Source organism: Monodelphis domestica, chromosome 8, assembly GCF_027887165.1.
Source record: "Monodelphis domestica isolate mMonDom1 chromosome 8, mMonDom1.pri, whole genome shotgun sequence".
Classification (NCBI taxonomy): Eukaryota; Metazoa; Chordata; class Mammalia; order Didelphimorphia; family Didelphidae; genus Monodelphis; species Monodelphis domestica.
The window spans coordinates 137461728-137482011 of record NC_077234.1 but is presented as its reverse complement, the minus strand read 5'-3'; the positions used below and the strand labels follow the sequence as shown (position 1 = coordinate 137482011).

General features: G+C 31.6%; 2 long non-coding RNA genes across 3 annotated transcripts in view; one reads left to right on the top strand and one right to left on the bottom strand.

The window, feature by feature from the left end:
- LOC130455978 (uncharacterized) overlaps positions 1 to 341 on the bottom strand; it is a 60401-nt gene extending 60060 nt beyond the window's left edge. Inside the window, exon 1 of the long non-coding RNA XR_008914260.1 lies at positions 58 to 341. This is a non-coding gene — a long non-coding RNA (uncharacterized LOC130455978). The remainder of the gene's footprint in view (positions 1 to 57) is intronic.
- The window catches only part of LOC103104608 (uncharacterized), a 34153-nt gene that overhangs the window by 346 nt on the left and 13523 nt on the right, over positions 1 to 20284 (top strand). Inside the window, exon 2 of one of the 2 annotated variants that reach the window (XR_008914259.1) lies at positions 6264 to 6373. The exons of the other annotated variant lie outside the window; for it this stretch is intronic. This is a non-coding gene — a long non-coding RNA (uncharacterized LOC103104608). The remainder of the gene's footprint in view (positions 1 to 6263; positions 6374 to 20284) is intronic. 2 annotated transcript variants of the gene reach the window in all.

Below are 20284 nucleotides of genomic sequence, written 5' to 3'. Positions count from 1 at the left end.
GAATAAGTCTTTTAAAAGAAAGAAATGAAAATATTGAAAAGATGGCAATAACTCTACCAGGGCTTCTTCTGGGCAAGCCTGACTATTCCTTCAGTTCACAGTAGAAGTAGTAAGTTAATGGCCAGAGAGGAGATGAAGGGGTCACCTTCAGGCAGAAGTAGAATGAACTCCCAGGCAGCTGGGTATCCAACTGCCTCTCCTTCAAACTTTCATGGAACTCTCTCTCCCTTCCCCCAATGATCTGTGTGTTCCTATGTGATTTCTTCCTCTTTGCTCTACAGATCATGTCTTCTGTCTATGCTGAAATTCCTTCAATCACATAGGTAATGGTTGGGGTACCAAATGTTTTAAAATGATTTGTAAAAAATGAAAATGGGGGGAATAGAAGTCTTCACCAAGATAAACTTGAAGAAATAAGAAAAATAGAATAAATTGTACTACATAAAGAGGCTCATGAATGAAGGAGGGGAAGAATACTATTATAAGAAGGAGAAGAAGAATAAGTGTTAATAGGTAATACTTGAACCTTACTCTCAGTGGAATCAACTCTGAAAAGGAAGAGCATCTAGATCCACTGGAGTATCAAATTCTATCTTACCCTACAGGGAAGTTGAGAGGGGGAAAACAAGGGGGAGCAGGAGTGGGTCAGGGAATACCAAAAAAGAGGGAAAGAGGGGGAGGTTGGAATTTAATAGACCCTAAAGAAAAATAAGATGGGAATAAAAAGGGAGGATGGGAGAAGGGAAGTAAAATAAGGGTGGAGATTAGGGGGACTGATTAAAAGGAAAATACTGGTGTAGAAGGAAATAGAAAAAGAAGGAAGGGAAGAACTAAAAGAGGAAATCAAAATGATGTATAATACACAGATGATAATCATAACTCTGAATGTGAATGGGATGACCTCACCCATAAAATGGAAGTAAATAGCAGAGTGGATTAGAAAGAAAAATCCTACCATGTTGTCTATAAGAAACACACATGAAATAGGTAGACACACAGAGGGTAAAGGTAAGAGACTGAATCAAAATCAATTGGTCATCAACTGATGTTGATGAGTCACAATCATGAAATCTGACAAAGCTAAAGTAAAAATAAATCTGATTAAAGGTGATAGAAAAGGTAATGACATCCTGATAAAAGGCAATATAGATAATTAAGAAATATCAGTACTCAACATGAATGCACCAAATGGTATAGGTTTCGAATTCTTAAAGAGAAACTATTAGAGCTGAAGGAGGAAATAAATATTAAAACTATACTAGTGGGAGACCTGAACCTTCCTCTATCAGACCTATATAAATCAAAACAAAAAATGAATAAGAAAGAGGCAAGAGATGTGAATGGAATCTTTGAAAAATTAGAGTTAATAGATAGGTAGAGAAAAATAAATAGGGATAAAAAGGAACATACCTTCTTTTCATTAGCAAATGGTACATTCACAAAAATTGACCATGTACTAGGGTATAAAAACAATGAAAAGAAATGCAAAAGAGCAGAAATAATAAATGTAACCTTTTTAGATCATAAGGCAATGAAAATAATAATTAGTAAGTGTACAAGGAGAAGCAAATCAAAAATTAATTGGAAATTAAATAATACGATTCTCCAAAATCAGTTGGTCAAAGAACAAATCATAGAAACAATTAATAATTTAATGGAAGAGAATGACGATGAGAAGACATCCTATCAAAATCTGTTAGATGGATCCAAGGCTGTACTCAGGGGGGAAATCTATATCCAGGATTATATATATTAACATCAGAGAGGACAGAGGTCAATGAATTGGGCATGCAAATTAAAAAAAAAATAGAAAGAATTAATTAAAAATACCCATATAAAAACTGAATTAGAAATCCTAAAAATTAAAGGATAAATTAATAGAATTGAAGTTGAAAGAACTTTTGAATCAATAAATAAGACTAGAAGCTGGTACTTTGAAAAAACAAATAGATAAAATACTGGTTAAACTAATAAAAAAAGGAAAGAAGAAAACCAAATTAACAGTATGAAAGGTAAAAAGGCAATGTCACTTCTAATGAAAGATAAATTAAAGTAATTATTAAAAATTAGTTTGCCCAATTATATGGCAGTTAATATGGCAATCTAGGTGATATGGATAATTATTTACAAAAATCTTAATTGCCTAGATTAATAGAAGAAGGAATAAAATACTTAAATAATCCCATATCAGAAAAAGAAATTGTACAAGCCATGAAAAAACTCCCTAAGATAAAATCCCCAGGGCCAGATGGATTCACTAATGAATTCTATCAAACATTTAAAGAACAACTAACCCCAATACTATGCAAACTATTTGACAAAATAAGCAAAGTAGGAGTTCTATGAAATTCCTTTCATGAAACAAATATGGTACTTATTCCAAAGCCAGGCAGATCAAAACAGAGAAAGAAAACTACAGACCAATCTCCTTAATGATCTACACCCAAAAAATGTTAAATAGAATGCCAACAAAAAGACTCCAGAAAGTATTCATGAGGATTATTCACTATGATCGTGTAGAATTTATATCAGGAATGCAAGGATGTTTTAATATTAGGAAAACCATCACATAATTGACCATATCAACAATCAAAACAAAAAAAAATCACATGACTTTCTCAATGGATGCAGAAAAAGCCTTTGACATTTATAACACTCATTCATATTGAAAACACTAAAATGTATAGGAATAGAAGGGCCTTTCCTAAAAATAATAAACAGCATATATTTAAAACTATCAGCAATTATCATCTGCAATGGGGATAAATTAGAAGCCTTCCCAATAAGATCAGGAGTGAAACAAGGATGCTCATTCTCACCTCTATTATTTAGCATTGTACTAGCAACAGTAGCTGTGAGCAATTAGAGAAGAAAAAGAAATTGAAGGTATTAAAATAGGCAATGAGGAGACCAAGCTATCATTATTTGCAGTTGATATGATGGTCTACTTAAGGAATCCTAGAGAATCAATGGGACAGAAAAAGCAGGTAGTTTGGGATCACTGAGTTTCTAAGTTTCTGATCCATTAATTCTTAGAAGAATCAAAATTTGTATTAGACAATGAGTATTTATGTAGATGAAATTAAATTCTTGGATGCATCCCTAGTAGATATTGTTAGGTGTATTAGGTGGTTGTTCTTAAGGATTAGGGTAATGAGGAATCATATCTGCCACCCTCCTTCCTTTGTCTCCCTTCTCCCTTCCCCCTCCCTCTTCAGTTAGTCTCTTCAATTGGTGAAGAACTGGAAGTTAGTTCTGAGTAAGTTTCCTGATATAGCTAATAGATAATTCACTCTTTGAATGGTTAGAACAAGGGGTTTATTTAAGGAAAGGGGGAAGAAAAGGAAATAGGATGGGAGAGAGAGTTTAGGGTTTCCCTGATCTTAAATAATCCTATATTGAGAATAATATTGTAGAGTCTTGAATGAGGGATATGGCTAACAGGGTTGAGGATCTTTGAGTCACTTCCTAATATAATAGAGAGAAATCATTAAGAAGATGATCTTCTCAGTCCTTATTCCTTCCTATCTCAGGAGAAAGAGAGAGACCTCCAACAGTTTGGGTGTTTCCTTTTTAAAGTCTCCTTCTGGTCACATTCTCTTCTGGAATGCTCCTTGCTTGACAGCTTCTGTAAACCTTCATCCATTGCTTCTGTTTGCAGGTTTTCTTCAATTTACTGATCCACATAAGGAAAAATATTTTTTCCAAATAAGAAAAAAATATTTCTTATGAAACAAGCACTACTGATGTGTCAGCAAGCTCCCTACAAATACGTAAACATGCAATATAATAAACAGAGAAACTTTCTTTGAATTCAATTTTATTAGATTTCAAAATCCTTGCACTCAGCAGGGTAAGAATAAAGTTACTTTATTGAGTGTCTGCCAAACCCCTTTGATAGTTTTCATTATTTTAAACAGCCAAACGTTTCCCTTCAAAACAATTAAAAACATTCTTCAGTATCATCAGGGAAGTATGTGTGCATATGTTATCAAATATTAATGCCTCATTGGTTTTACAACAATGAATTTAATTTTCCTGCTGCCTTTTCCAATGACTTTCTTAACTGCTAGAAACTCATGATAGTTTACTCACCAAAAATGAAAGTTAAAATAAAGAATTATGAAAAGAATATAGGAAACTCACTAATGGTTTATATGGAAACTGACACTACTCATTTCCGTTTTTCTTTCCCTCCAAAAAAGAATACATTTGGAAGCAATGCCTTTTCTGTATAAATTCCACAAACCATATTTCATTTTCAATATCCTGGGAGTTAAATGTTCAAATGGATAAAGTTGTGCAGCCTGAATCAAATCAGATTAGGAAGTGAAGATTGGGTGCTTTCAGTAGAGAATTAGGATATTTCTGTCTTATTCCTTTTTTTCCTTACCATTTTCAACTACTTGTCTTCTAATCAAGAAATAAGGTATCAGAAATGTAAGTGCAATTTTGGGAGACATACAAGTAATGAAATGGCATTTTCTTACATAATTTCTAAAAGCTAGGAAATGAGTTCTATCAATCTATTTTTGTCCTGGTATCTTAAATGCATGTGTCACAAAATGCTATGGTTCCATTTCCTTATGTTAAAATAATATAATGCCATTGCTTTGACTTAGGTAAATATCGATTAAGTAAGGGAATGTTAACTTTATTTTCTCTGACATTAAATGTCTGAAGAGGTAAAGATTAATTTATGAAAAATTTGTGAAAAATACAAATTTATCTACACAGAAAAAAACACAACTAACTAAAAATCTAAATGTAGGTTATTTGAAAGGAAAAAAAATTCTAATTCTGATCAGTATTTGGCCAAACTACATCTAATTCAAGCATTTCCCCACATCAAAATTATTTGTTTGTTTTAGTGACTAAAAGGCATTCATTAATTGTATATAATAGTTGTCACCTTTATCTCAAAGCACATCATTTGAATTGATCAATACATTTACATAACTTCCTTAAATGTGTTTCAAGTATCTCCCTCATTAATTAATTATAAAATTAAATTAATTAATAATCATCTAGTTATTACTGAGACAAATTTATACTATTCAACTTTGTTGAGTTGCTCAGATATAAAGATTATCTTTCTTTTTTTTAGTTAAAACAAAACTGAAAAGAAGGGAACAAAGAAAACAGAAGCTTTATAAAACATGCATGATAAAACATAACAAATTCCCAACTTTACCAGTTAAAATATAGGTCTAATTATGTATCATATAATCATTCTCTCCATGTGAGTATATGGATAACATTTATTATCATTAGCCTTCAGAACTAATTGCACAGGTCTGGATTCTTAAATCTTGAAAAGCTGTCATAATATTCTTATTATTTTTGGTATTATTCTTTTTTCTATTCTCTTCACTCTGTATCAATTCAAGTAGATATTCCCAGATTTCTTTGAAAACAATGCATTAGTCATTTCTTAAAACAATAATTACATTAATATTCCATCCATTAACATAATATAATATTCAGCTATTCCCCATTTGATATATGTCCTTATTTTTCAACATTTTCCAATGACCAAAAGTACCATTATAATAATTTTTGTACATATGGAAGTCTTTTCCTTTTTGATTGTTGGTGACACTCAAATCTTTCCTTCCTGCTGCATTGTCTCTCATTATTTCTTACTTTCCATTCTCAGGCTGTTGCAAGGCCTCTTGATTTTACTTTTGTAATATCTCTTGAATACTTTCCCTTTTCTCCTCTGACACTGACATAACTCTAGTGCAGGCTCCCATCAGCTCACACCTGTTCTATTGCAGTAGCCTGCTAGGGGAGCTGCCTGCCTTCAATCTGTTTCCATTTAGTAAAAAAAAAATGATTTTTATAAAGTGATTGCCAGCATCCTACTCAAAAAATTCCAGTAGCTTTATTTTGATGCTAGGAACAAATATGAAGTTCTGTTCTAATTTACATTCTATGTCCTTACTACTTTTCTCAGTATTCTTACACCTTATACCATTCTATGCCCTCTTTGATCCAACAACATTGGTCTCCTGTCTATTCCTTGAACAAATCACTTTTCACTAGTCATTTTCTCTCCCTTCTTCCATGACTTCCTTCAAGTCCCAACTAAAATCCCATCTTTTCCAGGAAGTATTCCCTAAACTTTTAGTTCCAGTTTTTTTCATCCCCATAGTAGTTTCCTATTTATCTTTTATATAGCTTATTTGGTATACATTTTCATGTTTTCTCCCTCATTAGAATTCAGGCTCTTTGTTTTTCCTGTCTTCTTCATATTTTAGAGCTTCTATGATGTTCTGGATGGTTTATTAGGAATATGCAGACAACCTTTATTTTATTAAGGTTCCATTCCCCACCTTAAATCTGCTGTAAGCATATTCAGTTTTGCCAGGTAAGTTATAATTATATTTAGCATTTATATATAATTATAATTTTATAATGCTTTAAGGTTATAAAACTCTTTAGAAATACTATTTCATCCTCACAAAACTTTGATAGGTGCTATGTCTCTCATTTTAGAGATAAGGAAACAGAGGCATGAAGAAATTAAATGACTTGCCCAGGATCACACAGCTAGTAAGGACTGGAAGCTAAATTTGAACTCAAGTCTTCCTGACTTCAAGATCTGTGTATTATCACTTAGCTGCTCTGATATCCAACTCATTCTTGTTTGAAGCTGAGATTTGTGGTTTTCAGGAATATAATAACCCAAGCTTTATGCTTTTTTGAAATGGTGTCTGGTATAGCTTGTATAATCCTTACTTTGGCTCTTCTACTTGAATAGCTGCATTCTTTCTTCTTGGCATTTTGCAACCTTATTTTTTTTACTTGTGAATATCTGTATTTTGACTGTAATATTCTGAATTTTTGTTTGTTTTCTTTTCCATGAAATTACCAGTAGGTTCTTTCCATTTTTATGTCATGCTCAGGTTCTGAGAAATCTAAGCAATTTTATTTTACAATTTCTAGAAATGTGATGTTTATGATTTTATTGATATTTTTAGGTAATCCAATGATTATGAAATTATCATTCCTTGATTTTTCTAGGTTAACCATTTTAGCTATGAGATACTTTATTTTTCCTACTTGTTAAGTCTTTCCCCTTTGTTTTACTATCCATTGCTTTGTTCAATTATTCTATTCAACTGCCCCCATTTAATTTTCAAGGTTTGTTGCTTGTTAGAGTATATAAAAAATGTCTGGCTGTAATTTTCATTCTAGTCCTTTATACTATAACTTTCTTTCTTTCTTCTTTTTTTTAAACCAGCACTCTAGTTTCTTTTTCCAAATGTAAATCAAACTCTCCCATTTCCATTATAAAATACATTTTTAACTTTTTTTTACATCTTCATAACTTTCTGGAATTATAGTTAAGCTTTTATGCAAACTTGGGCTTTTTAAAAAGCTATTCTTGTAGACACATTTGAAGATGCTTAGTTTATATTTGTATCTTAAAGCATCTTGATTACCATAAGGTTTATTTTTCTTTTTGAGTGTAGGATGGATTTTTTTTTTGTTAGTTCAGAGCTTATTATTATACCCTTACTTACTGAATTTCAGACTTTGTGTTAGGTTCAGTCTCTTAATAATTCTAAAAGGAATATCCAGAGTATATCTGATCATTTGTTATGCCCTTTCTGATACAGATGCTATTTTCAGGAGTGTTATTCCAAGACCTGAGGAACAGCATAGGCAAGTTACATATACATTGTCTATGTGCTTAAAGAGATGTGATACCAATAGAATTCTGATTACTGCCCTAAAATTAGCTCTAAAATTTCCTGACCTGATTTTAATTAAGAGCAATAATTTATAGTAGTTTTGCCCTTGACCAATTAGTCACTATTAGTTAGCTACAAAGCTTTACAAGCTTGAAGAATTATTGGCTCCTCTTTGGTCTAGGCTTCCTATAATGGTTATTATAATGAAATTTTCAGACAGTTCTTGGATATGCAACTTCACTCTTTATTTGCTCCTAGCTCACTGCACAATTTAGAGATTGTAATTGTTATTTGTCCTGGACTATTAATTTCTCTAGATAAGGACTAATAAATAAAATATAATTTTTGTCTAAAATAACTTTTCTTGTAGCCCAACTTAATTAAAAGAGAAACTTTCCGGAATAGAGTTCAAATGAGAAAACAATTGAGAAAAGAGGCAAAATAATTCACAGGTGCTACTGATACACAAGTAAAAATATGTAATGAAAAAAATCACCAATTAAAGGATCTACTTACACATAAGAGGTATAAATATTTTCCTTTATAATCCACAAATAGAAATATCTTTTTTTTCATTTAAATGATGTGTGATTATCATTATCTAATTAAATTGTCCTATATTTATATCTTTTTTACAATTATACAAACTGATTAGAATAGATAGATACTTATAGAATTCAGAGTCCCTGAGACTTTGAAAGATTAAATAACATTTACAGTCATAAAGCCAATATTTATCAGAGGTAGAATTTGTATTCACATCTTTCTAATAGACACAATTCCCTCTCTACTATTTCATATTGCCTCTCATTAATGGTAAACATTGTTACATTGAATTTTACTCATATAATACTTGCTTCAGAATTACTAAAGGATTGTACAAGAATTTCTGGATTTGAAAATTTGTCTTGGACAGGGCTAAAAAATTTAAAGCCATAATAGCCTCTTTATTCTCAGCATTTATTATTTTTTTCTGTGCCTGGGTAGAGGTATTGCCATTCTAAATAGTACAGACTAGAAGTTCAACCACTTAACAGATAAGTCTACCAGTTAATTACTTCCCCTAATTTTCACTTAGGATATAATGGCTAGATTGTTCCTCGTCTCTAGGAAATATGTGTAAAACATCACTGCCTTAGGAGGGAATTTAAGCATCCTATTTTTGAAGAACTCTTTTATGAATCCTATTCTTCCTCAATTGGTTTCAGTGAAGCAGGGTCATGCCAATGCCTGTATATCAAAGTTATAGTGTTCCCCATTTATGTTATTTATGCTACTCACAAAGTGCATTACTAAAAAATAGATACATGAGTTAAGATGAATATTACTTGCAGTAAATTCACAAAAGTTGTTACTGCTGAAATCAAATTCACAGACTTCATTTCAAATCCTCTATCTGTTTTCATATTATTCATTCCATTGCACAAGAGATTATAGTTTAAGCAGAACAGTTTCATGTTTTAAAAAATGAAGATGTTCAACATTCTTTATGTTTAGAAGATACTGAAGCATTTTCAATAATTTGGCCTATAACATTGATGGCATTGTCTGACCATGTTCTCAAGGGTAACCTATGTTCCTTTCTGTAGCTTTAAATTGAAATTATCAAGAGTGCATTGTTTTCATACATTGAAATATGAGAATATCAAATGTAAACACAAATCATTTAAAATGAATGATGATTTATAAGTGAAACTTTTCTCTATCTTTGCTTTAAAATCCTTACTTTTAAGTTAGAAGAGACTATAAAAAGAAAAAAATAAAGAAAAGAGAATCATTAATCTTCCTTTCAAATCTAAAATCTAAGTTTCAATGAAATTTTTATTGGTGGTTGCTCTTCAAAACCCTTAACTCTGTCTTAATCTTTGGTCATACATTTTCTCCCTTTTAAATTTATTTGTTTATTGCATTTAAATAACCATTTAACTCCTTCTCCCTTCCCTTCCTCCATTAGAGAAGGTATCATCTGACAAATACATTTGTGTATATCTAAAACTATGTTTTATCCACTATCACCTCCATTATTTAATATTGTATTAGAAATGCTAGCTGTAACAATTAGAGAAGAAAAAGAAATTGAAGGTATTAAAGTAGGCAGTGAGGAAAGAAAACTATCACTCTTTGCAGATGATATGATGATCTACTTAAAGAATCTAGAAAATAAACTAAAATACTAGTGGAAATTATTTACTTCTTTAGCAAAGTTGCAGAGTACAAAATGAAACCACATTAATCATCAGCATTTCTATATATTTATAACAAAACTCAACAGCAAGGGTTAGAAAGAGAAACTCCATTCAATATCATTCTAGACAATATAAAATGTTCAGGAATTTACCTGCAAGACAAACACAGAAATTATATGAACACAACTACAAAACACTTTCCACATAATTAAAACTAGTTCTAAATTATTGGAAAATGTTAATTGTTCATGGGTAGGATAAGCTAATATAATAAAAATGACCATCCTACCCAAACTTATTTATTTATTCAGTGCCATACCTATCAAACTACCAAAAAACTTTTTTTTAATAGAATCAGAAACGATTATTACAAAGTTCTTTGGGAAGAACAAAAGATCAAGAATACCAAGGGAAATAATGGAAAAGTAATGTGAAGGATGGGGGTCTAGCAATACCAGATCTTAAACTGAACTATAAGGTAGTGGTAATTAAAAAAATATGGTACAGAGTCAGAAGGGTAGATCATTGAAATAGACTATGGGGAAATGACATCAGCAAGCAAGTGTTCAATAAACCCTAAGATCCCAGCTTTTGGGACAAAGACTCACTATTTGACAAAACCTGCTGGAAAAATTGGAAAACAATATGGGAAAAATTAGGGCTAGATCAGCATCTCACACTCTATACCAAGATAAATCTCAAAATGGGTAAATGACTTAAAAATAGGGAATGAAATAATGAATAAATTAGATTAACATAGAATAGTCTAAATATCAGATCTGTTTGAAAGGAAGGAATTTAAGACCAAGCAAGACATAGAGAAAATTACAAAATATAAAATGAATAATTTTGATTACATCAAATTAAAAAGGTTTTATAAAAACAAAACAAATGTAACCAAATTTAGAAGGAAATTTAAAAGGAAAACAATAAATGGTAAAATATGTTTTCTGGTTGTTTTTTTCTTTCATTCCTTTTTCTTAAATCATCATCTTTTGAATTGCATCACTGAATATTTCCTAATTATTCTCTCTTTGTAGTCTATACTTTTATAAACAGCAAATTTTCTAATACTTTCTCTATCCAAATGATACCATAATTAAATTCCATGTGTACCTGATGGTATTGCCATGTATTGAAGTGAACTAAGTATGGTGCCTCTCTACAAAGTAATTTTCCCAAGTAGGTTATAAGAAAAATATTTTGTCAATTTCTTCTTGATAAATAATTCTGTTAATTAAATGATAAAAATATTCACATTCCTAACTCCAATGTTCATTGAGCATTTGACTTCTTATTCCCTTAGTTTTATCATATTTCCCAACATATTTTTTGACGATTTAAACAAAAGGAATGAAAGAAAATAAAACAGAAAATACATAGAGGTATCTGCTTTACTTCTAAGAGTAAAATAAGATAAAATGAAGTGGAAAATAAAAATCAAGAGAAAATCTCATATTGGTTACCAAATAAATTTAGATATGTAAGAGGGTCTATTAAAACTTGATAGGTCTCCTCAATGAGTAGTGTTAAGTCATTTTATTTTCTTTCTGCCAAGTACCATATTCTGTCATAAGAAAGAAAAAACATTATTTGAGTATGATCTACAGAAGAAAACTGAAAATAGAAAGTTTTATTTAAATATCCAAGTCAGTCCTAAAAGAAAGTGAGAAAAAATATTCTCACTGATAAACAAAAATACTCTCACTCAAGCCCATAGTTAGCTGAGCATCTAAATTACACAAGAACTATGGGAGATATTTTCTTCCTTGACATTCCCATCTGGATACAGAAACTTTAGAAACATATCACAAGTATGAAAACTATAATAAATGCAAGATACTTTCAAGCTTTCCAGGAAGATGACCAGATATAGCCTTGTGGGAAAGGATAAAGGAGTCCTTGGGTTTTTGATGACAAAAAAATGATTACAAATATTTTCCTTGTAAAACATCCATTTCATCAAAAATTCTCCAACACAATCACTTGTCAGAGAGAATTTTAAAAATGTTTCACCTTCTTCCTTTGTTCCCTGTGAAAGTAGTGGTGAATAATACAGTGTGCTCCCCCTGTAAAAAATGAACTGAAATAAAATGCATGAGAAATATTAAAATATTTCCATAATGAATGATCTTACATAAGGAGAAGATATTTCTGGGCAAGTTGCCAGAAAATAATGGAGATTCGAGCCATATTGGGAGATCATAGATTTTCCACAAAAGTAGAACTCTAGCATCATCAACAATATATGAAAAATAAGTAAACCAAACTATTTGAATAAGGAGACATCACTTTTATTGAGTGATAGGAAAGTTTGATGATAGGTATACATTATTATATTTGTAATATGTAATTAGTAGCAGTTCCATATGAAGTCTATGAAATGGCTAATATTTGTTATTTTGATTAAATGACCATTCATATGAATGAATTCATTCATATAAATGAACTCAGCAAAGAGGATACAAGAAATCACCAAATATATTATTTTGTTTTGTAAATTGAGGCATTTTTTGATGGCAATTCAAAACAAGATCACTGGCACCAGAACTTACTGTGTAATTAGAATTTTCTCCCAAGAACTCTCTTACCCAGAATCCTATTTACTTGCTCATGCTAAGTGCCTACACCTGGAAGATAAAGTTTTAGTCTTACCCTCAACCTCCCCCCCACCTCTTCTTCCCAGAACAGGGCTATGTAGTCTAGGGAGAGAGCTTGGCAGGATAGTTTACTCACGTGGTCACACTTAAGTTTTGTGCTTCTATTTTTTTCTTCTACTTCAAGTGATTACAAATACATCTTATAAAATATACTTGGAGTTATTAATAATAATTTAATCTTACATTTTAGAAGGCTTATCCTTAAGGAGCCTTGATCCAGTGATCAATCATTCATCTACTATGTTAAAGGCACAGTAGATGTTTAATAAATGAAAAGATCTCTGCATCCAGTATGTTTATGTTCAAAAAGGAGAAGCAATAAGTAAATATGAACTATATATCCCATCAATACCTTTTAAGAGGTACTTGCAATAATCTAGGTGAGAGATGATAAAGTTCTGAAATATTATAGTAACTTTGTGACTGGACAGGAAAGTGGGATACAATAGCTATTGTGAAGGTATAAATGTCAAGATTTAAGAACTACTTGTATATATATGTAGGGAGAGTGAGGAGTCAGAGATAATTATAAATCTGAGACTTTCAAAACATGGCAATACTTCCAGTAAAAACAGGAATTTTTGGATAAGTGGAAGATTTCAGGGAAAAGATCTGAATTCAGTTTTTGACATGTGAATTTAAGATATCTCCGGTATATTATATATGAAAAATATAATAGTTAAACCAGTAGTGAAGCTCAGTGGAAACTTTGGAGCTGTAAATTTGGAGTTCTCTGCATGGTGGTGATAGTTTAACTCTTAAGTGCTGATGAAGTTGCCAACAAAGAAGGTAAAGAGACATAAAAGAAGAGGGTTCAGGATATAACGTTGGGAGATAACAAGAGTTCGGACAGATGACATGCATGATGAATCAGAAAAGGAGACTGAGGAAAAAACAGCTAGATTTATATGAGGATAACAAGGAGAAAGTAATATCATGAAAACTCCAAAAGAAAAAAAGTATCCAGGAGGAGATAGTATACAATAATGTTAATTTTTGCAGATAGATTGAGGAAGAGTAGGATTGGTAATACACTATCAAATATTACTGTTAAGAAATCATGGATACCTTTGGTGAGAACAGTTCAATTACACGATTATGTCTAAAGCCAAATTACAATGCTTTGAGAAGTAAAGATAAGGAGAAGCAATACAGGCAATGAATGTAGAAAACTTTTTCAAGGGGATTGACTTCAAAATAAAAGGAGTAATATAAGATGATAGCTCAAGAATGGTAAAATCTAAGGAAATTCCTCCAGCCCCAAATATGAGAGACTTGGGAACATTTAAAGGGAGTAGAGAAGAAACAAGCTGATAGGAAAGGTGGATGGATTATTTGATAAAGGTGGTGATTAAGGACATAATCTTCTGCATAAGACAGGAGGAAGTAGAAGTGCATATTAAAAAAGGAGGACTTTGGCAAAAAGAAGCACCTCTGTATACCCATTCAGCCTCAGATTCTTAAATTATCTCTTTTGAGTCCCAGTGTAGGTTCCTCTAGCTACTAGTGCCTTCTAACTGAATCTTACTATGTGTAACAAATAGGCCTGACTCAGCTTGATCATTTTAACTTAATTTCCACAATGAAATAAAATTAAACACGTATAGGTCACCTAACATAAAAAGGAGGTTTACTTAATTAGAAAGGATAATCAACATTTGCCCTAAAGGATTTAGCTTGCATTGATTCATTTTTCTTCATCACCATAGGAATCATGCCTCTTCATCAGTTCAGGGTCACATAGCTGTGGGACATTTGCAAAATTTAAAGGGCCATGAATCCATTGAAATAGGATGCCTTTGTGCCATTAGGTGAATAGGAAACTATTCAAATAAATTCTGAAGGCTCTGAATGGAGTCAGGATTAAACCTGTGTCTTTTAGTGGATCATATCCAGGGAAAGAAAGCATAACACCTTTAAAAGAATGATCTAACCATAATCCACATGGCATGAGAGGGAAGTAAGCAGGGCAAACTCTGTACATAATTAGATTAGATCTCCTCATATTAAGAGAGGAAACGTTTCTTTTGTTCTGAAAACAATGAAAACTTGAACACATGCTCATATTCTAGAGCCTTATTCTTTGAACAGGCATCCATTAGATAATGATAACAACAACAGCACACATTTATATAGTATTTACTATGTACCAGGTACTCTGTTAAGCCCTTTATAATCTCTATCTCATTTGATCCTCACAGCAACCCTGCGAGGTGGATGCTATTATTTTCTCTATTTTGCAGGTGAGAAAACTGATGTAAACAGAGGTGAATCGATTTGCCAAAGGTCACACAACCAGTAAATGTTTGAGGCTAAATTTGTACTTAAGTTTTTCTGACTTCAGACAGTGTTCTATCTACTCTTTCATTTAGCTGTCTCAACATCTCATAAATCTTCATATAAGACCAATAAACAATGGTAGCATTGAATTTCTTTATGATTTTAATTTCTGTGTATTATAGCCAACCTTGACTCTTATTGTCTAAAGGCCAACTAAGTCACATTTCACAATTCCACCAGGATTCTCTGGTACCCTTAAAGAGGAATGAGGATTTGTAGGTTTTCTGAAAATAGCTCCAACCTCCACCAGTGGAGTTTCTTCAAATTATGGTGGAAAATACCCTAATTTCATTTAAGTACCAACAATTAGATTAGATGTCATGCAAATATATTCACTTCAAAAGATACAATCACAGATATATTAGCTTACTCTTTCAACATGTGGGAAGCATTATTCCCCCACCTACTTTGTCTTACTTCAGTCTCAAAGGGAAGGGAAGAGAATTAGATTCATAGAAAATCTCAGCAGGTATTTTAGAGCACAGACCCAGTTAAAAATCCAAGTTACCTCAGACTAGGGTCTCAGGCACCCTGGCTTCTCAGGACTCTCATATGTATTTCCAACATCATCCAGTCTCATGAAGATCATATAACTGAAATTGAGGAGAACTAAAATAATAATAAAACATTTTCCTCAGAGTTTATTTCTCAGAGTTATTTTTAAAACTAAGACAATAGGGGCAGGAAATTCTTACCTTTTCACTGGCTTATTTCACTGGAGGAGAGAAGGGTAGTTTTAAAAGGTTAATGTGTAACAAGAAACAACTCACAGGAACAAGATACTAAAATGAGAATGTTCTCAGTCTCATTAGTTTTAAAGATGCAAGTATCCAATCTAAAGCAATCTGGATGAAATCTGAAATTCTCTCAGAGTCTCCATATTATGAGTATTTGGTGATTCAATACAATCCCAAATTACAGGTAATTTAATTTTTGACTCTCCTGAACAATTATCTAGTTTCTATTTTATGGGTAGAATGTGTAAGCTAATATTCTTTCTGGATATTTTGTTCAGTATGTCACCTATTAGAGAATCTTAGATATACTACATAGGTTATCAGTCAATGAATAAATAAATGCATTTAGTAGCAAGTTATATGAGTCTGTTTACATAGACTAAGAAAGATGGCTCTTTCAGTTACAAAATGTAGAAGAAAATATGGGGAAATGCATGTATATATTAATTATGGGGAGGGTTGAATCAACTACAAACAATTAAATGGAACAAAAATGTTGCTAACCATTATCCTGTGATAATCATAGCTTACTTGGCTTCATGGCAAGACTGGAAAAGTGGGTAGAAGCTAATTTGTGGAAAGTCTCAAATCTTGGTAGAAACAACTTAGAAGCAAATAACAAATAATAGTTATATTAACTCTTACACATTGGATTAACATGACATCTTAATAAAGGAGGGGAAAGATTCCTCTGAAAGAAAAAAGATGATATATTGATGCTAAATCTATTTCCAAATAAAAGGAAGAACCAATGGTAGGTCAAAAAATATGAGAGATTCCTATGCAGTTAGAAAAATGGCTATCTAGAACCCATTATCACCTTATCCCTGGGTATTATCCCTGATTTTGATCTGTGCATCCAAAATATATGGACAGTTTAAAAAATTGCTTTCCTCTAGTGTTTGTAGGTGGGTCACTGGTTTAGCAATTATGCATTGAGAGATTTAAATAAAGCACACTCCCATACTCTCTGACTGGAGTTATATTTTTCTTTTACTTATGATGTTTATGAAATACTTTATTTATAAGATTAAGAGTATTTGCATTATTGTATCATAAAAATTTATAGTTGTTTGTCCTCATCTCCCTTAAAAATTCATTTTCTATAATGGAGAGTTTCACATCATAAAAGTTTCTAAAACAACTAAAAATGTGCAGAGCCAAAAATATCTGTAGTAAGTAGTGAAGCCAAAAGCACTAATTTTTTCTAAGACACTTTCTAGGTTCCCGTTGGTATTCACAATTATTTGCTGGCATGCAATTATGCTTGGGAATAATTGTGCCTATAATGAGCTAATTGTAGATGTAATTAGCCATTTTGTGCCTTCAAATAAGATTAAAAATGGCTGATTTTCCTAGTCATTAACAGGTGTTTCCATTTAATGTATATTGTTAAATCATTGTAGTTGCCAAAAACAGATGCAAAATTTTAGAGAGAGGTTTTTAAACATTTCCTCCATCTATTGTTTTTTAATCCTTTGGTAGCAAACAATACTGGAATGTTATGATTAATATACTAGTCTAGTAGTTAACAATATAAGTAATTCTTCTATTTTTTTAACTGCAGAATATTACATATAACTGAAGTTTTTTTTCCACTTATTTAAAGATTACATGTGAATACACATTCTGGGAAAATATTCTATTTGCCATAATAAATAGCACAATTTTAGTTGATGTTTTTTTTTAAGTGTGCTACTTTCAAGTATCTCATATCTTCCTTAATGTATACATTTAATTTTAGCTACATGTACTATTATTCATAATTGAAAATGAATGAACCTTATAATTTTTTTTCAAAAAAGACTATAGGATGATTTCTGTTCAGCATTAGGTCTTTCATGTCTTGTGATTTTAAAGTAAGAGAAATATGAAAAAAAATTTGGACTTCTATTCAACATTTCCTGTGAGATTTACTTAAATGCTACTGAGTATTCAGTGAACTTTTGCCTAATGTCTGTCAAAAAGAGGTTGGAGTTGCCTCTTCTTAGACAACCTTTCATAATTGCATATAGTGTTTGATTTTCAGGACACTGGGATCTCAGTACATAAAAAAGGAATTTGCTCATTTGATTTTTTTATGCCAATGAAATAATAGTCATTAAGTCACAAGGAAAAGCCTGAGTCAACTCGGTGGAAGTAGAATAGCTTTGACTTGTAAATAGAATAATTGAGTTGCTCTAGACATATAGCATCTTGTTCTATATTTTGCCAATGGAAACACCTTCCAGGTGGTCAGGAAGTAAAACAATATGGTACCACTGAGACCTTTATCAGAGAAATTTATTATAATTTTTCATAAGTTTATTATTTCCCTTTTATCTTAGTTGCTTTGGTTTGGTTTGTGGCAAAATTGGGACACTAATGCATTGCTGGTGGAGTTGTGAACTAATTCAACCACTCTGGATGGTAATTTAGAATTATGCCCAAAGGTCTATAAAACAATACATATCCTTTAATCCATTAATGCCACTGCTAAATCTGTACCCCTTAAGAGATTAAAAAAAAATTATAAAGGCCCTCTTGTGCTGCAAAGAATTGGAAATTTAGAGAAAATTAGGAAATGGCTGAACAAAATATGGTTTCGGATGGTGATGAAATATAATTGTGCTCTAAGGAAAAATGGACAGGATAAGTTCTGAAAGAGCTAGAAACATCATCATAAACTGATGCAAAGTGAAATAAGCAGAACCAGAAAACGATGAACACAGTAATAGCAATAATGGGGAATGATCAACTGTGATATATCCAGATACTATCAGCAACATAATGATCTAGGACAATTTTGAGGGACTTATGACAAAGAATAATATCTACCTTCAGAGAAAGAAGTGTTGGAGTCAGCATGCAAATGAAAGCATACAGTTTTTCACTTGATTTTTAGGTTTTATATTTTGGAGGTTGGGTTTTATAAGATTACTCACAAAAATGAATAGTGTTAACTTGGAAATAACACAGAACTATGAAAGTAGTCAGAAAAACCAAGTCTTTAATCAGTAAAGGGATAGGTCCAATATTTGACCCTTTACTCAGAGCCTGACACCAAAACTTTTATAGGGTTTATACACCCTGGGACTTTGGGGACATTATACCAGGGAGTAACATTGTGCTAGATGATGATTGGGAAGGACAAAAGAATTTGGGTTACTTATATACCTTTTGGGAACCAGAGGACCAGGGAAATATAATTGATTGACATTACTCTCTCTCTCTCTCACACACACACACACACACACACACACACACACACACACACACCACACACACTATTTCTTTCTCACCTTTAATTCGCTTACTTTCTTCTCTCTATTTATAAATAAACTAAAATAAAAGCCATTCTGACTTGAGTAATTCTTTGGAATTTAGTAATTAAAATCCTGGTGACCAAATTCTCGAATATTCAGTCCAAACATAATTTTTACCCTTAACCATAGGAATTTTGGTCATATCACTCCTTGGAAATTGTGGAACACTGCAAATTTTTGACTCATGCTTTAAGCTCTTTTTGAATAGAAGAGCAATTTTCTATATGTAAGTAAGTATAAGGATGGGCTAGTGAATCTGAAGCTCTCTAAATTCCTTTTTCATGGGTCATGCAGAAGATTTTAATATGTTATAAAATGAATAACATATAAAGTATTTGAGATGTTATAAGGAAAAATAAAAATAAAAATGGTAAATTTATTCAATTTTTAAATTCATGAAATATTATTAATATATGGTTTAATGATTCTTAAAACACCAGATTCCAGATTCCAAGAAAAAGCAAAAGAACTGGAAAAATAAGAAAGAAAAATACTTAGAGAAGAAATATAATATTCTGCAAGAAAATGTTTCCACTATTTTGGGGGAAAACTGTTGCCCATACATAGTAAGGTATAAATGTTTTTTTTTTTTAAAGGAAAGTTCTGTGACACTTAGAGGAAATAAGCAAATCTAAATAGACTAGAAGCTGATAAATATTTAATTCACGTAAAACTTCTTGAGTCATCTATAGAGTGCAGAACTGTGGTTTCTATATATTAACTTGTAGTACAAGTAAACCATGATGATAGCACTGTCTTCGAGAATCACAGTATTGAATGTTCACAGAACATTTTTCATTGAGAGATTTTTTTTTCAATGTAAATATGTGAATGGTCTTTTATTGTCAGAATGGGGAGCTCTTGATATGGAAATTCCTTCCAGTGATACAGATCTCAAATCCATTTTTAATAAGTAATAGGCAATTGTTCATAGCATATAGTAAATGATATGTCTCAGAAAATGCAGTTAATAAGAATGAGAAAATAATCAGTAAAAGGATTTTAAAGGTCAGCATTAGATTCACTATTAAATGCTTCCTATTATAGACATATGCCTTTTTAAGACCATATATAAACTCATTTCACCATATGAGAAATAGTTTGGTGCTATATGGGAGGCAGATAGCTGGCTACATTTAATAAAAACAACAAAAACCAAAACAGCCAACTGGCTTAAATACCATTTATTTTAGTTAGCTATTGTATGACCATGCAGAAATCAATTAATATCTCTAAATTTCATTTTAATCTAACTATTAAAAATATAGGCTGCTGAATAACCATAGTAATGTCATGGAAAAGTTCATCTCAAGTCAGAGGATCTACATTCAAATCTTCATAGCACTATGTGCT